Source organism: Cyanistes caeruleus, chromosome 4, assembly GCF_971803275.1.
Source record: "Cyanistes caeruleus chromosome 4, bCyaCae1.hap1.1, whole genome shotgun sequence".
NCBI lineage: Eukaryota > Metazoa > Chordata > Aves > Passeriformes > Paridae > Cyanistes > Cyanistes caeruleus.
Genome location: NC_141704.1, coordinates 39,502,079 through 39,518,474, shown reverse-complemented (window position 1 = coordinate 39,518,474; position 16,396 = coordinate 39,502,079). Strand labels below are relative to the sequence as shown.

At 36.1% G+C, this 16,396-nt stretch overlaps 1 long non-coding RNA gene across 5 annotated transcripts in view; it reads left to right on the top strand.

The window, feature by feature from the left end:
* Window positions 1-16,396, top strand: part of LOC111933506 (uncharacterized) — a 271,070-nt gene that overhangs the window by 196,517 nt on the left and 58,157 nt on the right. For 4 of the 5 annotated variants that reach the window (XR_015286488.1, XR_015286487.1, XR_015286486.1 and 1 more), the window contains one exon: window positions 10,561-10,630. The exons of the other annotated variant lie outside the window; for it this stretch is intronic. This is a non-coding gene — a long non-coding RNA (uncharacterized LOC111933506). The remainder of the gene's footprint in view (window positions 1-10,560; window positions 10,631-16,396) is intronic. 5 annotated transcript variants of the gene reach the window in all.

Genomic DNA, 16,396 nt, shown 5'->3' with positions numbered 1-16,396 from the left:
CCCTTGACAATGACAACCTTCTTACAATAGCAGAGTCTTTTTTAACAAATCCTTGCATTCAACATGGTTACTTAAAAAATAAGATTAGAAAGAACTATATATAGTGTTATTTTCCAAAGGAATTTCTGAAGTTAAAGAAATTGCCAATAAAATTGCCAATTGCAGACTTGATCTTAGGTTAGCTTTTGGCACTCCCTTTACAAAGGCTGACAACTTTCTGCAGGGTAGTCCCGTTAGTATTTGTATATCTTTTCAGCAGTTCAGTAGTCATAAAGGTGAGACCTGTGGCCCTGAGATTGCTCTTGACTCCTAATATGTGATTTTATTCCCATTAAGTCCTTTTGGGAAGAACTTACAGGTTTGGATGGACCTTAAATGTAGCATGGATTCCAAGGGAAAACTCAACCAGCTTTCTTTCACCATGCTTATAACAAGTCTGGGAGATTCGTCCTATTCTTATGTGTGATCTGACGGCACTGACAGCTTCAGAAGAGCCAGCACAGAGAAATTAACCCACTGTCCCTTCTCTTTAAAAATGAAAACTGTGGCTATTTTAGAAAACAGGATAAGGCAGGAAAATTCAATGGGATATTTTCCTTGTGGCATGAACTGTGCCATGAGTTTTGCAGAAGCTGCCTGTTCATCGCCGTATTTATTACCCATCTGTGAAACTCTCTTATACATGTTTTTATTTCGAAATATAAAATACTTCCACTCTTTGTTTGTAACTTGATGACTCAGGATTTCAATGTTATGGGAAACAACAATGAATTATTCAATGTTAACCTTTTTTGCCATGTTTGTGTTATGTGTTTTTTGGGGGGGGTTTGGCTAAATTCTAGTGAGATTAGGCTCTGCTTGTGTAGAAAGAAGCCTCTCCAATTTCTTTGACCCTTCCTGTTGCCTTTTGTATAATTTATTTTCTTATTCTAATGTATCTTTTTTGAGATGGAATAACCAGAACAAGGTATGAAAACTAAAAGGTGTTTGCATCAGGAATTTGTACATCCATATAGAAGTTTTTTGTTTCATTTTCTATTATCGTTCTACAAATTCCTGGCATTCAATTTTCCTTTTGATTAAACTTTGCTATGAAAATTTTAAAACCTGTGACATACAGATATCTTCCTTCAGTAGTAGAAATTCATTCAGTTCATCATTTGTATGTATAGTTGGGGGTGTTTTTTCAACTGACAATGAATTTTATTTTCCATTTTATTAATCTGCTGCTCAACAGTACAAAATGTTTGAGGTTTTTTTTTTTTTTTTCCAGAACACTATAATAAATTTTAATTTTGTTCACTGAGGCTATTTTTGTATGATTTGCATATTTTTTGTGTAATATTTCAATCTCTTTTGCAGACTGCTTAAAAATATGCTTGGTCCCTAAGACAGTTCCATGTGGGACTCCCCTAAAAATCCTCTCTCTTTTTCTTTTTGGAAAATAAGAAATTACAGAAAAAACTGTAATTTGCTACTTTTCCACCAAGCACTGATCCACAAGACAATTTACTACTTTTCCACGTGAGAGTTAAACTTCTCTGAAAAACATTGTAACAGTTTCTGAAAATCCAGGATGGGTTATTTGGGTAACCTTTACATATGACTACAGACTCTTTGGAAGAACTCACACCTTTCAAATCTGGGAGGCATAAATTTGCTCTTCAGGGGTTAAATCTCCTCTATCGTATTATGTATATTTTTTGTTTATTAATATAATTTCCCCTAATAGATTTGGACTGAAAGTCATGTTCCTTAGCTTGTGATTCTATTTATTTGAAGTCTTACTAATTTTTTTATTTTATTTTTTAAATCATGTTATTGTTGTTCCTTTACCTTTGACATTAGATGCCATAAGAGTGAGAAAGCAATTATAACACATGTAATTCAGCAATTTTATGTCTGAGCTTCTTTGGACTCCTTAGGTGAGTGTCATCTGCTCTTACTGTTTTGTTTTAATACATATTGCAAACCAATTCTAAAATTCTCTGACCAGTGCCAATCTTTCAGATCAGGTGAGGTAAACCAGGTGTGCTGACTCAAGATGGGTCTCTTTATGTCTATATTTGTGACCCAGGAAAGATTTGTCTCTCATGTAAATCCACATGGGTAATAAACCTCAAGTTGTGTGTTTCTGCTTTCAGTACCTGAGAAATGCAACGTAGCCTATAGTTGTGAAAATCAGGTTAGCATTTCACATACACTAGTAAAACAGCATCCACACCATATGTCTGAAAGAAAGGATAAGTGAAAAAGATCAATTCCGTTATATTTGAAATTATTAAGAAAGAAAAACACTGTGATAAAATACTGTAATGCTAGAGTGTAATAACTTTAATAAACATTTTTAAAGGCAGTCTACAAATGGACTGAAAGGAAGGAGTCTGAGATTTTTTGCTTTCTTTATAGTACATAGAAGAAATCTGAAAAATTATATGGGGAACAATAGAACTAATTCTCTTGTTACATATCAACAGATTTAGGGGAAGGTGGGGGAAGCGCTTGGCTTTTCTACAACAAAAAATTCATATTTGTCTCTGCATATTTCTTTTCCCAGAGTTTCCAAAAATAGTTCATCTTTGACAGACAGACAGACATGTGTGACTTTCCTTTGCACTGATGAAAACAATTTTGAATATTTCCTTTTAGCACCCACATACATATATACATACTTGGGGAAAAAAGGATGTGTGAATGGATGTGTGAATGTTTCTATTGATTTCCTTTGTTGTCTCTCTTTTGGCTTTAATCAGCAAAGTTGTGAATTTCACTGAAAAGTTTGTTAATGAATCTTTCTGGCATGGCATTACTGATATTGTTATGGTTTAACAATAGCAGAGAATAAAAGCCTTTACAGAGAGAAGCAAAAACTCTTTCACAGCGACTTTAGTACAAAGAAACAAAGATTACCTGTTAGAAGAAAAAAAAATTGGGTTGTGTGCTCTTTAATTATAAATATGTGGCAAGTTCAAATAGCCATTTGAAAATAATCTTCAAACAAATGTTCTGGTAGTGTGCATTAACTTTTTTCCCTAGCTTAACAAAGCCTCTAAGGCAAAAATTTGTTGAAAATTTTAGCAGAGCCACAAACTGTCACACTATATTAGGAATGGTGAGATACGACACAAACTGTCTTAGCTGTGTTGCCCAAGAAAGCAAGCCTTATTATTCCAAATATTAATTTATAGACAGGTTCAAGAAGGTCTGAGAGGTAAAACTCTCTCTGGTTAAAAACCAGCACATCACCATCATTGGTTAGGTGGAACACCACCCCGTGACTGTTTCTTGCAAGTAAACAAGGATCCTAAACACCAGCAAGGATTGTTGTCTTTCTCCAAGGACTGTTAGGATTCTTTTTTATGCTTTCCCAGGCCAGAGTGAGAAGCTTGTCTGACTTAGTTTCACACAGGCTCTGTGCTCCCTGCCTGCTTTTTTGCATTCAGCATCCATAACAAAAAATCAGGTACTGTTAAAAACAACCATTATCTTAAGAAAGTTCTTTGCTTCTTTAGCTACAAGGGGGGATTTGCTTTTCCTTAAGGAGCACAAGAAGTAGTGTTCACTTAGAAACAAATCAAACCCACTCCTAACTCTGTTAATGCAGGTCTAGCATCTCCATTACACAAGATAAATTGTGTTGTTTTCTCTTTATTTTCCTATTCATGTTTTACATTTTTTTGTCCTCAGGATTAGGATTATGGCCATGATTGAGGAAAAAAAAATGTGGAGACTTTAAAATCTTCTGTGTTTCCTTGCATAGCTTCTGTTGTTGGACACATAGTTGAATAGTTACAGAGAAACTGGTGTTTTGAATGGAAAGTTGCTATAATTTGAAATGTAAATAAGTACAGGGGTAGGCATAAAATGTCTGATTGTTGAAACTACATAGCCACAGGTTCTTCTAGAAGGTAAGGAGCATTCCAAAATATATCAAAATCAGGCATTTAAAGGGACTGCAGTTATGACCTTTAGCTAATGATTTTTGCAGTTAGTGTCTCTTGTTTACCATAGAAATCTTAACAACATTTTCCTCTTCATCATATGCAGAGGAAGTATTTTTAAGAAACCAGTAGCTGGCAAAACTATGATTGTGGTCACAGATAGCACCATTTTTTCACTTCCATAGAGAGATCAGTATGACTATATACATGACTGTAATTTAAGGTCAGTATAGAGCATAACTACATCTATAATCCACTAATCCTAGCAGTTCTGTCTCTCCAACATCTCTTTAATTGTGCTTTAATAAGGCTTTGCACAAGTTTACAGCTTTCATTCAAGTATCATATTAAAGGGCAGAGGTCATGACTTAGTTGGTTCTCATTCATTAGGTACTCTGTTTTCTTACATGTTTATTAGTGCATAAATAAACACTTTAAGATAAGTATTAATCAAATCAGACTTTTTAACTCCCTCTCATCTTCTCCCCTGTTTTACATTTGTTGCCCCTAATCTTTTCTCAGACCTTCTTTGCCAAACAATGGATTAATTTGGGCCTCTGCACTCATAGTGCTATGTCACTATTGAGTCGAGCTGATCAACAAGGAGTACCTACAGCCAATGTGAAATGCATCACAAATGCACTTTCAGGCTGACCCCAGAAGATTTCTGGGATGGTCTTTTGGCTAATCTTTTCATTTCCAGCCCTTCCCTTCACACAGATAAATTTTTAATGTTGCACACATCACATACAACAAGACTTTTGGGACAATGTTGATTCCTAAAAGCCTAGTGATAAGAATGTCTTAGTGTTTTTTTCTCAAGTTGTTCTGTCACATACACATGCCTACTTTTTCAGCTGGGACCATTCACCCTGTCTGTGGCTAATGTATCCCTATACAGGAACCTCTGTAGGCTTATTGTGATTTCTATTTCTTGATCCTCTGTCATAGACTTGTCAGGATAAGAATACGTCATGCAGGTTTAAGGCTTTGCTTTTTGAGTACCTTATAGAGGAAATTGTTGATTAGCTGTCATTCTTATCTGAACTGCTGTGGTCCCTTGACCATGGCACCTGTTAGCCTCATAGATGAGGAGTAGCACATCTAGCACAACCTCTGTGCTCAAGGTACATGTGCAATGCTTGAGGCCATTCTGAGAAAAATATTTTTTCAGGGCCAAAATAAGAAGGAAAATTGTAATATGAAATCCAGGGTCAGGTGGATCCTTGCAATTTCAGGAATGCACTATTTTAGTTGCCTCTCCTTAGGTAACTGGAGGTTCAAACATGTTCTACATCCCAGTTAAGGGATTCACCGACCTTTCCTCCTTCCACTTGTTATCAGGCTGTCCCCAAATAGATTCACAGGTGATTTTCTTCTTACTTGATACAACTACTGCTCTTTGAAGAGGCCAGGGATGCACTCTTAAATCCCTGAGCATTGCTGGATGAATACACTTGAAGGGTGGCAAGTTTCTATCAAATTTCTAGGTAAAGAGATTGCTCAGGTAGATGGCTCTATCAGGTGAACAATCTTTTCAAGACAAGTGAAGACTCTTGATATGGTAGGATGTGTCTGAGTGGCAATATTCTGTTCTTGTGACGGAAATAATAAAAAAACAACCCAGAGACTGTAGTTAAGAGTCATATTTCTAAAATTTTGGTGTAGGGTATGCTCTTTTCTACCTGCACAGGTGTGCTTCTGCTACTGAGATACGCCCGGGTGGGCTCACCCCTCTGAGGCTGCGGGCTGGCAGAGGGGTGGCTGGGACAGCCTGGACCTGTCAGCCAACACCCAGAGCAGCACCGTGCAGCACTGCCTGGGGGAACAGGCAAGCTGGGAGGGCCTGGGGCTTCGACTGCAGTGGTGGATGAAGGGATGTTCTCACCAAAGGCCTGAGTTTGTGTCCCATGGATCATTCGCGCAATCCTGCGGCGCTCCCTGGGTTTATCATGTGGCATACTCTGTGACATTCATTCTGTGGTTAGATAGCACAGGGTCTTCAGGAATTTGGCTTTGAGAGCTGAAAGCATTTGTCTAGGACTGCATGCATAAATCTACTGAGCCTTTTACATTTATTCAGCATATCCACTGATTTCAAGCAGTTGTATAATTGTGCATAGCTCAAAGTGGCTATGTCACCCATTAATTTTTCATCATGTAATAACTCATATCCCACAGTCAGTGACCTACCTGTCATAGCTTCCAGTACAGCTGAATGTGTGCGCATTCTGGGTGAACCACCTCTTAGAGAAAGAAAAAAAGTAGATTCACAAATGAATTTCCTCCCAATTGCTTTAGAGTTGCTTAGGTGTTTCCTTTTCTTGTGTCCGCTGATCTTCCTCAAATTTACTAGACAAACTTGCATTCTCAAGCAGGACTTGTTTTTTCATCATGACAACAACATTCCTTCAACCAGGAGTATTTAATATTTATTTGAAAATGGAATATGCATCTTCTGCATGGGAAGATTCCTGGACTGAAATATCAGCTTTGTTGCACTGGTGTAAATCAGAAGTATCTTCACTGAAATTGATGCAGTGGCAACAATATAAAAATAGCACAAATGAAACATCTTCAAGACCTAGTACTGTGATTCCTTGAGTCATTAGTTTCTCAGTTTAAGCTTGTACCAATCAATTCAATCAGTAGTGGGAGGAAGAGAGAATGAGAAATTGAATAGAATCATTATACGCACCTAAGTTTAGTAAGCATGTGATATATTGCTGTAAACCTTAGCAAAATTTATTACTCTGTGATTTTTCACTTTTCTTTTGTTTCTCTGGACAAAGAAATTACTAGTTTTTGTCACATAAATGTTAAACACATGTCTGAATATTAACAAGCAAAAAGAAAATGCTTCCCTTTATTTCCAGGTTGACCAAATATTCATGTTCCTCCTTTTCTTTGCAACCCACAGCTATACACATTTCATATCATCATTTTATAAATTTGCCATCTTTTGTTTTGATTATATTGTTCATTTTTGTAATCAAATCTGAATCCTAAAAATAATTAGTTTCTGGTTAGCCTTTCCATACCACAAGCTAAATCCTTAAACCTGTCAGCTGAATAATGCTTTTTTCTTTTTGTACTTGGAAGAGTGAAAACTGTTAGTTCTCTATCATCTAATCTGGCTACCTATTCTCTGTCTGGATAAAGGTTTAAATGTATAGATAAATACTTAGTGTATCTAAAAAAAGAGAAACGACATAACAGTAATCCCTAAATCAGCTTTACATGCTGCCTTAAAACAGTTGAATACTTTGCATCATTTAAATAGTAAACTCCAAAATCTAAGTTCATTGCTGGACTCTCAGGGAAGGGGAAGACCCACTGAATTATACTCCAAGTGGTGGGCTAGCACAGCCATGTGTTGCTCTGGACAAGCAAAACCAATCAGGAATACCAGTCTTTGAGAGTGTGACTAACCCACTTTCCACGTCAGTGACACCAAAGCAGTTTATCTGTTTTCTTGGAAACGTGCCTGTGCTTCTGTCCCCTTCCTTCTTGAAATGTACTGCACACAGAGCAGCTGCCAAGCCAGATGAATCGCACACTAGGGGGAATTGCTGAAAATAAGCAGCATGCAGAATGAAAATAGGACTTGGGAATAATTGCAGGAGAGGAACACAAGCATGATTTTCACCATTCTGGTGTCTTCAGCCAATTTCCAAATGCTTCCTGTTCTGTAGAATGTATTCTAGAAAAGCATTGTGGCTTGAGCTGTATCAAAAACTCATTGCTGTCAATGACTTTTAACCACCAGAGATTTGGACCAGACCCTCAGTCCCCAGCATTCTGCATCCAAGGCCTCACATGTTGTGGAAAACCTAAAAGAGTGCACTCCAGTAAAACATGATGCTTGGTGCCTACATCCAAAATTGAAATCAAGTCCTGCCTAGCTCAGATGCTACCAGAGAGAAGGGGCATGTCCCTGACTGCCCTGACATGTTCCACCTCCTGTGTCCCTGGGTAGCTCAGTGGCTATTTCACAGGCCACCATACAGTGCATCAGCACTCAACAGACTCCTGAAAAAAATTATAAAGCTGACTTTTCTTAGTTGACAGCTAGATAAAAAACTTCTCCTGGGAATACAACCTGAGCTCTCATCTAGAAGCGGGAAAAAAACTATTTCATGCTCTTATCTACCCAACAGGAGACATACCTGCATTTTCTAGTGTTTCTCAACCATTATAGGCACTTCAATGCACTATGGGAGAAAGAGGGAACATTTTCAGCTCTTCCTGTTGAAGCACTCTGACTGTGAAAAAGAATGTAAGATTTACTGCTGTACAACAAAAGCAAGAATGCTTTTTCTGTGTTTTACCATAGAGGCAGTTTATAGATTTCTTGTCCTGATCAGAAGCTTTATAAAGATTTAAGGAACAATCACTGTGTAAAGACTATTTGGAGAAGATTAGGATTTGGTTATCTTATTGGCAGTGTCTTAGCCATTAAGCTATGTACCAAAGACAAATTTTTCTGCATTTTTTTTTTTCCCTAATGTTCCAATCCTATTGGTCTCATTCTGTTATTACTCTACAGCTTGGTTTCATCATAACATCCTCCAGAGCTTTTCTATTTCTCTCTAAATGTCTTTCCAGATAAACCCAGACACTCTTATAGGAGTGGAGCATGAAAATATTTTCTTAGCGTGCTTTTGTCCTCCAAAAACCAAGCTCTTCATTTTGTTTTGATATCCTGGTAATTAATTACACAGCAATAAAAGATGAGACAACAGCAAAAATTAAACTTATCTTTTTGCTGTCCTTATTGGTGTGTGCCTAAAAGTGCTAGGAGAGAGCAGACCAAGCCATTTCCTTCTGGAACCACAGAGGGAGAAGTACCAGGCCCAGCCATACCTTAAGCATCAAGCTCTTCATGTAAGTCAATACTGAGGAAGAGCTACAAATCTATCAAGTGGGTGCCTCTGGGATTAGAGAGCAACTAAACTGATGCATATAGAGTCATTTCGGGGGACTGTTGAAAAATTATCTTGGTGAATTCGGTCTTCAGTACTTCAAGACAGGCTGCTAGAACCTCTTTGGTTAGTCAAAGATTCCTGAAAGCACAGAATAATCAAAACAACTTTTCTCCTTGTCGCCACTGAGGTTACTTTATTTTTTGGCATTAGCATAGCTACTAGAAGAACTGGCCAGTTTTCTTCCAGGATCTAAACTACTACACAGGACTGTTTATATTACAAAGGAAATTAGGTCTGATCCTCCAGTTACAGACTGTACTCCAAACTCTCAAGAGTTTTGGTTGTTCAACATAAGTATTGCATGTATATTTGGCTTTAACACTATAGTCCTCATTCAAGCAAAACCACCCACTATGGTCAAAAATAGTACTGTAATTTGGCATCCAGTTGCAGTCTATTCTCAAGTGGTATTGTTCTCTTACTGCCACTGTTGCTTCTTGCTTGAATAATTATTGTTCTTCTCTCAGATTTCTCCAGCTTTAATAATTTATTAAATCTACTAATTATTTTTCTTTCTCCTTCTATATAAGAGAAAATAAAACTTGACAAAACTTCAAAATGAGGTGACAGGATTCATACAATGCTACTATCATATTTCTTGCATATGTGAAGAAGACTGCAATGGATTCCATATTTCCTCTCTTTCCATTTCTTAATACAGTCTTAACAAGTTAAATAATTTTTGGAATCCATGGTAAATACTGAGCAGGTATTCCATGGGGAAAAAAAAAACAAACCCACATGTATGTATAATTTTTTTTTTTGTCTATAAATACATATACTCTTATTTCCAAGGAAGATGACATGGAAAGACAGTAAAAACAAAGTAAAATATTAGAAATAGATTTTGTTCCCCTTCTGTTGGAGATTTTTCAACGTGACAATGTTTCTAAAACCTTTCATGGAGAGATTTTGTGCTTCAATTATTTTTTGGAGAAAAAATAGCATCATAGTCTTAGATCCTAGACTTTTCTAAGGCTTTATTATTTGGAAAGAAACATGTTTTTTATTATGCATGTAGACACATATGCCGTCATACATGTACATGCCAACAGTTTTAGAGTGCCATCTGCTGTCATATGAGACTAAAGAGTGTTTCCTTTAAGTTTTTAGGATCAATAAAGTTGTTGTGCCCTTCAAAGGTTTCTTGATTAAGTTGCATTATCAGTCCAAGCTCATTTTTAAATTGCAGGGGGTACAAAGGTGTTTTTTCCCAACTTTTGGATGTATAGCATCATAGAGGCATGGAGCAGTTTTGGTTGGATGAGCCCTTCATGATCATTTTGTCACAACCCTCCCCTGCCATGGGTAGGGACACATTTCACTAGACCAGGTTGCTCAAATGCCCATCCAATCTGACCTCCTGAGATTGGAGGAGGTGATCCTTGAATATGAACCTGCTTTCTTGCACCCCTTTTCCTTACAGGGTTTTTTTTATTGCATGGCACTCTCTCCAGTCCCACCACAACTCTGTGATAATAAGATTGTAGTCCTGATAGTTTGTGTATGGCTCTAACTCTTCTTGATTATTGCACATTTCATATGTGTTTGATGGGGGCATTTAAATTGAAGACTTATGAAGTCAATTTGGTGACTGAATTTGGCAGAAATTTATTTGTGCTTCTCTTTAGGTGCTCTCCTGATGACCTGCAATCCCTCTACAGGTTCTGGGTGTCTCTTGCTGACACTGGCATCAAACTGGTAGGGGTGAGATGGATTAAGGTTCCCTTCCCTCAGCCACTTTAGTTTAAAGCTCTCTTCACCAGCTTGGCAAGTCTATATCCAAAGATGCTCTTCCCCTTCTCTGACACACACATAGACCTCTCTATACTGCATTATGCTTGAATTCATGTCATTGCTGAATCTTTCTGACTCACCTATCAGAACAATTGCTTTATTCTTTTGGCTATAAATCAAAAATTATTTTGTGGAAGGCTTGTGTAAAATATTGATTTTCTTAAAATATTAGTCTATCAAGACCAAGAGGTTGATTATTGCTGATCTAGAAATATGTTGCACAGAGTCCAGGCAAATGCGAACAGCAGCAGAGGTGTTAACAAGCAACATTTAATCTCCTTCTTGGGATTGAAAATCTAAACTTCTTCTTCAGGAGAAAAGTCTGCTGCAAGAATTGAAGCCATAGAAAGATTAAGGCAAAAAATAAATGTTGCTGCTTGTCACAGCTTCCTCAGAGATGCAAATCCAACCCCCCAGCCATATGGCATTTCATTCAAAAATGAAAACTTGCTCAAATGCTGTGTCTCTTAAGAGTGTTCAGTACTTCCCTCTGGTGGTCTGTCCCATAAAATACCTCTCAACTTGCTTAAACCATTCTCTTTGAACATAGGATATTTTGTGGAGATGTAGATGCACAGAAGTCTGTATCATTTTTCAGATGGGGTCTCAAGTGGCTTCCAATAAGAGATGGTCAAAAATATTTTAAAATTATAGAATGTTTTCTAGCATGATCTGGGTTTCCAGTTTGGATTAGATATGTTGTATTTGTGAATTTTAATTAAACTTCAAAGCCCAGGAAAAACACCAGATGACATTTAGCTCAGTTTTTAAGAAAGCGAGAATGAAAGCCAGCTGTGTACTATTTTGAGCAAGATGACTTCTTAATCTCTTTAGGAAAGATAGCAAGTGAATCTGCACATTTTCTTTTTTCTGATATCATTGTACAGCTACAACTCCCACTCTACCATGATCTCTTTATGTGCTGCAATGATTATTTTGTGTTCCCCATGAAATGTATTCTTGTAGAAATTATGAAAATAAAATGACATTGTGTACTTTTGCTACTCATGTATTTTATAAAACAATCAATTTTCACTATTTCCTTCTTTTAGCAATCAAATATAGATACATCTAACCTCAATTTAGAGTTAGTATCATCAGTATTTTCAAGTTTTTTTGGTAATGGGCACCTAAAATAGGCTTTTAATATAGGCATCCACAGGAAAAAAATAATTGAAAAGAGTCAATAACTATGGCTAGCACTTGACAAGTGGTTCCATATTCAAATTCATTCTCCTTTTCTGAACCCATCTGTTTTTAAATGTAAGTTGACCTTTTGTATTTCTGTGAATGACATTTTTCTGTGAAATATTTATATTTCTGCTCTTTTCTCATACATTTGTTTACATAGTCTTCCTTACATAGTCTTATTTACTACTGTTATTACATAAATACTTAGTCTGTGAAAGATTTCCACTTCTTTAGAAGCTGATATCCTCTTCACTTTTTCACTTTCTTCTGCAAGAACAAATCTTAAAATCCACTTTTTAGTTAATTAATGTTGCCATGACTTAAACAGCATTCAAGATAAAATATAGGAACAACTGAACCTAAATTGGAAAACCCATTCTGTTATCTCTAATGCTGAGTTATCATGGGTTTTCCAAGTTCTGAGGTACTTTCAAATTTTGGAGGATGCAGGAAAGGCAAGGATATCCATAGATCTATTTTGTATGTGTGGGAACTTAAACAGTTAGGCATGGATTTGTCTTGGACAATGTGATTTCTACTGGAAGAATAGTTTGAAAAATAGTAGGAATTCATCCCATTTGTGTCAGCCTTCAGAGTTTTCTTATGCAAAAATAATTTCTAGTAGAATATAAGTGAGACTAATCTTGTCACGTAAACCTGACAAAAATGTATATTGAAGGTCAGCAGTGAGGTGGATATCTGAAATGGATTTAAATCTCCTGTATTTCACTAGGAATATATTTTGCCAGAAAATACAGAACAAGATAATCAAATATCTTGTCCAAGATTCTGTGTTAAAAGGTTGACTGTTCTATTGGCTTCCCACACAATCAGGATTTGAGAAAGATAAAAGATACAGTATTGCCTGTAGCCCACCAGAAATATGATAAGAAATTTCACTTTAAGTAATAATAAAGGAGAAAAGGTAATTTCTGGTATTATAAATAACTCTTACTTATGCTTAAAAATTACTTAAACAAGAGTCAGATGCAGCTTCCACGATAATTAAATAGATTAAATTTCTTTTCAGAGTTGTACTTTACTCATGGGCCTGCAAATTTGGCAAATGTTTTACACATCTGGTTTTATTCACGACATTTTTAAAACATATGTGTAACTATTATAAGAGTAAATAATACTCTAAAAATGTGCTGCTGTAAATAAAAAAGCTGAGGACAGAGGAAAGTCATATCCCAAATTACCACTGAAAATAAGACAGTTTTTTAAAAAAAAAAAGGAATGTAAAGCCTTCAAATGCTGCTCAGGTTCCAAGTATTATTCAGTGAATATATGCAATGACTTAATGTATATTCAATATATGCTGTTTTCCTTGACCTTAAACAAAATAAATTTCTATGCATCCTCATGTAATGTTTTCTTTTTTACTGTGCGTATTTATTCACTACACACCTTTGCCAAGCAGTTTGGATCAAGGAATTCCTTTTTTTCCTGTAATTGAAACATGAACACCTAATGTAACTTTTAAGATCTACAGAGTAACAGTGAGGTATCAAACTGAAATTAGTGTCTATGTAAGACCTTTCTGTAATTTTTTTGAAGTGTCAAATATCAAGGTCAGGACTGATTACATCAATAATACAATGAGAGGTAAAAAAACCCTTGGGGACCTTTACTCAGCGCCAGGGGACCAGGCTTTTCACTAGGGTTCATAAATCAGAAGAAAAATGTTTCCCACTCCAATGTGAAAGCATTTATTTATTCCTTTGAGCCTTTATTAATATACTATCATTACAGACCTTATCATCATACACTTACTGTGGTGCACTACTGAATTCAGAACAAAGGGATTCCCTTTTGAATAAAGCAGATCATTATGTCTTCTGTAACTACCACAGTTTTGAGGAAAACTAGCAATGACATCCCTAAGTTTTTCAGAAAGTGCTTGTTTAGCTCTTGAAGATCACTGTTGTTCTTTAACATTTTACTGTTCTTCTTTCATTAAGACTGAAAAAGCTCCCAACAATAAATTGTCATTGACACCAGAGTAGAATTAATTTTGATAGCATTCCCAGCCATAATATTAAAAGTGCAAGCCTTATGATACTTAGGATAATGTGGTCTTGCAATAATAAATAGCCTAATGCAGTTTGGGTTCTTATTTAAAGAAAAAAAGCTTTTATTCAGGTATTCCAGTGAGAGAGAATAGTGTTGGAGTTACAGTATCAAACACAAAAGCCATAGAAATGGAAAAATAAATCTATTTTAAGAAATTTAATATATTTCTAAAACTAATAGATATAGAAGATAAAAATACAGCAATACAGTTCCTTTTGCCATTTTAGAAGGCTCAAGACTAGAGTTTTAGGGGAATACATAAATTTTTTGAGCAGTTACTTTAATCTTAGGCCTTTGGTATCCTATTTCAGAAGAGGGAGAGATGGAAATTGTCAGAGCATGGCAGATTCACTCAGATTCCTGCAGCAGGGTGGGAAGAGTTGCTGCGTGGAGAAGCCTGTCTTTCTCCTCTGACTACAGGTTGCCTTGAGCAATCAGCTTATACTTGATTCCTGACATTTAGAGAGCTAAAATTAGGCAAGATAAATTCCACCTTATGTTAAATACTTCTCCATGATGACAGAAACACGAAAAAGGCTGTGAGGTGGAAGATAATGGGATTATCTGCATTGCATGTGCCAGGGGTGCACTGAAGAACCTCTGGTCCTCAGCTGAGCTTTGAGAATGCAATGCAGAATGCAAACACAGAGAAAGAGAGCACAGTCTGCCCTAGGGAGCTTATTCATTCCTCACTGCCAAAATACTAATAGTTCTACCAGAGCAGGAGTACCTTCCTGTGCTACAAATCTACACTCTCAGTCATAATGCAGTAAAGAAATTGATAACACAAGTACATAATACATTCAAAATGAAGAAATGGTAATACATTCTATTGATATCTTCTCTAATTCTTAAGGGTGGTTTAATTATTGAGCTTCCCAGAACAAAAAGTCTATTTTCCATCACAAGATGAAAGCATTTAACAAATGGAATGTTTTGAGAATTCAAAAGCATTTTTAAGCATCTGGATTCTTATGTGTGTCAGGTAGAGAGATAAAGGTTTCTCTGTGGCTACAGGTGGGCTTTAGTGTCACACTTTCTCATTAGAGTATATGGAAGCACCATTTTCTAAGTGATTTAGTTTAAAGATCTCAGGCTAAAACCAGATAAAATTGTAGGAATTTCAGGGTACATATTCCAAACCCACTATCCATCCTGTATGACTTACTTTCTTTATCCTTCAGGTTGCAGTCATATTAGATACACAGTCAGCTTATGATTGGCATGCCAGACTTTGACAGGAAGATACTGCAAATTCTTCTATATTGGGGACTGAGCTGGAACTGCACCATACTAATTATGGTTAAATATTAAAATTCCATTGATCCCTACAGCAGCTAAAGACTTCAAGCTGCAGCATTAAGAAACAAGCAGCAGGTGTTCCAAAGTACATTATAGGTTGCAATACAAAATCTATTTATTACTGGTTTGCTTTTTAACAGACTTTATCACAGGATCAAATTTTTAAACATGCCAGAGTGTTGGAGCTGATGACTATTAATTAATCCATTTATTTTCACCAAAAATATGTTGTAAGCTACTTGCTTGTGAGGCATATGCTGTGAAGTCCAGTAGATGAAATATAGATGGATAAATGGTAAAATCTAAGATAAAAATTTAGGGGGTAATGAATAACAATAACTGTAACAATTAAGAGGTAATTGAAAGCAATTAACCTGTTGCAATTCTTTAGCTGATACAGTAGTGTCATAACTAAAATTTGAGAACTTCCATCAGACTTTGCTAGACACCTCAGGAGATAGATAAACCCCTTATTAAAAGGGTTTAGATAGTTATAGCAGAAAATTAAAAGCTGATGATTCATTTTGCTATTACAGAAGAAATAACATTACATTGAATTTATAAATTATTCTTTTTGTCATAGAATGCATAATGAATCACAGTTTTGTTCATCATTTGCCTATAATTAATTTAACAGGCATAGAGATGGTGTAATATATTTTCTCCAATTCTAATTTTTATTAATAGAAGCCTTCCTTTTCAGGTTTAGCATAGTGATCAAGAGGAATGTAGTGTTGGGGTTACAAAGGAGCGAAGAATATGAGTCGCCTTGAATTTCTGTTCTGCTTTACATAGCAGTCTGTTTAACAGGGAAAATGATTCTATTCCTCACAGCAGAACATGCACATTACAGAAGAGTGTTGTATGTTGTTTTAATGAAGCCACAGACTACAACACAGGGATTGTGAAGGGATATTTATGGGATATAGATGCTTACCCAACTGGGGAAACATGCAGAGAATAAATAAATTTTCTCTTTCCCTCAGCTAATATGCAAACAGTTGTAAGGGTAATGAAATTAATTGTATTACATCAGGGATTCTATAGAAAATATTTATTTATATGTGTTTATATATAAAATATCAGCTCTCTTTCCATTAA